This window comes from Populus alba, chromosome 1, assembly GCF_005239225.2.
Source record: "Populus alba chromosome 1, ASM523922v2, whole genome shotgun sequence".
NCBI lineage: Eukaryota > Viridiplantae > Streptophyta > Magnoliopsida > Malpighiales > Salicaceae > Populus > Populus alba.
Genome location: NC_133284.1, coordinates 53,600,859 through 53,605,817, shown reverse-complemented (window position 1 = coordinate 53,605,817; position 4,959 = coordinate 53,600,859). Strand labels below are relative to the sequence as shown.

Here is a 4,959-nt window from a genome sequence, read left to right as displayed (position 1 = left end):
ATTTGTTTTTATTTTCTTTGTTCTCTTTTTTTTATTTTCTCTTTTTTTTTTATGTGGGGTTCAAAAAATAGGATGAGGGAACTAGACTACATGATCCTATAAAGGTTGTTGAGATATGCTTAATGCTCAACGTGGTCATTCCTAAAAGTTTAGACTGCAGAATTTGTTAAATATACGGAAACTTAATGTCCTATAACTCATCTCAAACCATACTGCAACAAAATGGTTTAGGTGGTTTATGACGAGAAATTGTTATTTCACTACTTTCAAGATAGCTTAAGTTATCCTACCCTCATTTGGTTTATATGGTTGGATAATACTGAAGTTAAAAAGTGGAAGGATTTAGTTGATGTCATCATTAGGCAATATAAGCTTAATAATATGGGTGTGGACATTGATAGATCAAGCTTGCAAGCTATGGAGAAAGACAAAAAGGAGTCCATAAGGAAATATACCTAAAGGTGACGTGAGGCAACTGTACAAGTTAATCCATTTTTGTTGGAAAAGAAGATGATTAGTTTATTTTCCAAGACCTTTAAGGCCTTATACTTTTAATATTTGGTTAAAAGGTTTGCACAACATTTTAATGACCTTGTTGTTATAGTTGAGAGTATTGAACAAGCCATCAATATAAGAATTTCATCTAATTAGCTTGTGTTAAAGAACCAACTCAATCTAATGTATTAAAGTTTATGTTTAAGTTTTTCTTTTGATATATAAATGTTGGTTTAGTTTAAGTTATACATGTTAATGCAACGGTGTTTATCTTTAGCTTATTGAGCTTGTTCATGCATAAAAATAGGTTCAGAAAATCAATTTTGAATTCATGTTACATGAGCATGTAGACTATTTTAAGTTAGTTTCTAGATTTGGTATCTAATGCTTCATTTAGTTTGTTTAATGTTTTTTGTTAATTTTTTAGATTCAAATCCGATATATATTAAAATACCTAATTTTTTTCTTCTAAAATATTCCAAAAGAAAATGTAAAAAAAAAAAACAAAAAATGTCTTATTTTCATGCATACAACCAATTCTCTCAAAAATAAAAAATAAAATCACATCGTAGTCCCATGCAAAAATTCAAGAATACCTTTTAACATATATTTTGAGATTTAATAACCAGTTTATTAAAGTAATGAGAATTAGGCTTATATATCAAAAATACCAAAAAAATTATTTTGTTTTCTTTTAGTATCTAGAATTACAAACTTATACTTAAGATATATTCTCGATATTAAATGAAAAAGTTGTTCATTTTGTTTTTATATTGACATTAAGACGGTTATATTTTTAACCTAATAAAATAAGAACCTCCTTACTGAGAAATATTTTTCTTTGACTATAAACGGACCATTAATTAGAAAAAACAAACACAACAATACTTTAGTTATATCAGATAATTATACAATGCAGTTTACCTCAGGTAAAACATATTAGGGGTGTTAATATTTTTCTTTTATACAATCAGTCCCCTTTCTCAAATTATAAGATCAGTTAGGGTTTCTAGCGACCAAAATATTAAGTGACGACTCTTATTTTTTCTTTCAAGTTATAAGAGACAAGAATTCCTTGTCCTTTAATTTCCCGACCATTCCTGATACATTGAAAAATGATCATTGTGACGCTGTATACGTGCGACAAGAGTTTAAAGAAAAATATTTAATAAAAGTATATATTTCTGTTAATTTTCTTCTTATTTTTTAATTATTCACCTTGTATACCCACCTACCTTACTTTCAACAGACCCCTTTGCTGTCGCGTCCGAGTGCCAGAGATCCTGATCAAGCAATTAAACAGATTAATGTTTAAAGTAATGAAATGAACACAAAAAAAAAAAAAAGGCTATGAGATTGGACGTACCTAAGACAAATATTGGCTGGGGTGTACATTGTTAGAAAAAAAAAAAAATTTCCCTTGTCCCTTGCTTTTTATAGTTTAGCCTGTGAAATTTTGACCGGTTGAAAATAATAATTTTGACCAGTACTGGAAATTCTCTCGCTTTGTCTCAGCAATTAATTCACTCTCGCGAATTCATCACGGAAAGAAAGAAATTAACAAGTGGAGACACGCAAGCCAAGGCAAAACAGAAAAAAATTGCTAATCTGTGCAAGGAAAAAATGTTCCTAATTTACACGAGGAATGCCAGGTCAGTTTGCTATTTTCCTTTGCACTTGTGCAAGAAAGCTTTTACCTTTTCTTTTTTCTTACAGCAAAGGAAAGAAAAGAATTGTAAATGAAAGCATGCAAACCAAGTCAAGAGACAAAAAGAGTGAAAACATTTTTTCATGTGCCATAATTCATATACTATATATTATAAATCAAACATTTATACACTTCTTTAATTTTAAATACTGAAAATTATGTCTACACCTTTATTTATTAATTACTAACTAGGCAAATCAATACAACGTGAAATTCTATCCATGTCTAGTCTGACATGAAGTATAATTTTTCTGATATACTATCACCAAGATGAGAGAGGAGGGATGCTTTGTTCATTTCTAAAGAAATTATCTGGATCAACTTTTGTCTTCACATGCACCAACCGGTCAAAGTTGTTCTTGAAATACTTGGTACCCCAAATTCTTGCTTGTTTGTAACTTGTGTTGCCTAGGTTGTTCATTCCCAGGTCAAGATCTCTGTAATTGATATATGCTTGTCGTGGATTTTTCGTAACATAAGGAGTCATATAGCTGTAAAGTTTTCTGATCCAGCTTGTATATATTTGAGATCTCTCACTGTCTTGATCGCCCCAAAAGACTGCATAATGAATTTGGAATAGATTACCAGCTCTATGTGGAAATGGAGTGCTGGTCTCGGAAATTTCGTCCATTTTGCCCCCATAGGCTGTGAATTGCAATTGAGCTACTTGGGCATCCAGTTGGTTAAGCCTTTCCCATATTCCTTCCAAAGCGATTTCTGGTATAGGCTCTTTCACATTCACATAGTCTGTTTTTGCCTTGAAAGATACTGTGGATCCTGGACTCCTATCAAGCAAAACATCCAAGGATGTATTGCGTGGAAATTGCGCGAAGTAGACAGTAGACTCGATCCAACTCATCTCGATGCAGTCTTCTTTAACCAAACCGAGCTGGGGAAAGCTCTGTTGCATCATTGATAGGAGTCTATCGACTCCACCAAGAAACAAGGAAGTGTATATGGCGAGTATCGTTGTCTTTCCTTCCTGAGAGGTGTTAGCTCTCCAAAGGAAAATTCTGGAAAATAGATCTTCGTCAAACTTTCCTATTGCCGACTGCCACTGATGAACGAGTTTTGTTGCATTTTGTTCCAAAGTTCTAGTGACATTGAACACTGTCACAGTTGGTGGAACTGTGACCAATTCCAGTTTCCACGCAACAACAACTCCAAAAGTGTTGCCTCCACCTCCTCGAATGGCCCAAAATAGATCCTCTCCCATCGATGCTCGGTCAAGGATTCTACCTTTAGCATCGATTAATTTGACATCAATAATGTGGTCTGCAGCAAGGCCATATTTTCGCATCATCATTCCATGTCCTCCTCCACTAATGTGCCCACCGGATCCCACAGTTGGGCAAACACCTGCTGGGAAGGCAAGAGTTCTACTTTTCTCAGCAATTCTGTAGTAAACTTCTCCTAGTGTAGCACCAGCTTGAACCCATGCAATTTTGTTTCCTACATCAACTGTAACTGTTCGCATATTGATCAGATCAATAATCACAAAGGGTAGAACCGAAACATAAGAGAGGCCCTCATAGTCATGGCCACCACTTCGAACTCTAATTTGCAGGCCATGTTTCTGGGAACAAGCAATGGCAGCTTGAATGTGGGCTACATTTAGAGGTGTAACAATAACTAGTGGTTTCGGGGTGGCACTTGTGTTGAACCTGCCGTTTCGTATAGAAAACTGCAAGACAGATGAATATGAGGAGTTGATTGGGGTGTAAATGACCTTAGAAATGGCGTTAGAGTTCTGATAATGAAGGCATTGAAGGAAATCCTCATGAGGATCAGCTGAAGCTACCCATGAGAATGAAAACAGAAAGAGAAACAGGAATGGGAACTTTGAAGAGCTTAGACAGTTCATGATTCTTAATGTTTTGGGCATATAGAAAGATGCAAGAGAACCCCTTATTTATATAGCTATGAAGGCTTGTTTATGAAGATTTTGTGACGAATTAATCTCGAAGATGATGACAATTCAACCATGTTCTGGAATGAAATAATAATCGGATTGATAGCTTGGGGTGTTAGCTTTGTTCATATTTTCTTCTTCTATTACATGGGCAATGACAATCCAGCCATTGAATTTTCAATGAACAATAATGTTAGTTTATTCAGACGACTGAAATAATAATCGGATTGATAGCTTGTACGTTGTCGTAATCTTTATGCTCGTTATGCATGCCTCAAACTAATAGACTAAAATAGTATATATAGTGGTAATTTTTAAAAGTATATTTTAATTAAAAATATATTAAAATAATATTTGTTATTTTAATTTTTAAAATCCCCACATCCAAATAATCTAAAAATATAGAAATATTAATTTAAAATTAAAAAAAAAATTGAAAGTACAAAAAACTAAATATTCTGGCTATATATGGATGATGATCCTGTGCTTCAGTATCCATGTTAATCAAATGTTGTGTTTGGTAGGATCATGATGACGTTGTAATTGCACTCCATTAACGTAACCTTCTTTCTTTGAGGGAAGTTTTTTAATGGTCAAAATTGTACTTTCTCGGAAACAAAAAAAATTTCTCATTACAATTATCATTTAAACCACCAACAAGATTGTCCATAGTCAACTGTTAATTTTCAAAGGTTAAACGTACAAGATAAACCAAGTCGAAATGAATTAATAAATAATTCAAGCCAGCCAATGAGATTTCTAGCACGAGAATTTACACACTTGCATGATCATCTTATAAGTTTATGTGGCAATCATAGTTGACTTTTGAACTATACGATAAATT

The 4,959-nt window shown here is 33.3% G+C and overlaps 1 pseudogene; it reads right to left on the bottom strand.

Annotated features, from left to right (window-relative positions):
* Positions 1–2,359: 2,359 nt before the first annotated feature.
* On the bottom strand, positions 2,360–4,204 carry LOC118029352 (tetrahydroberberine oxidase-like; annotated as a pseudogene).
* Positions 4,205–4,959: the final 755 nt, after the last annotated feature.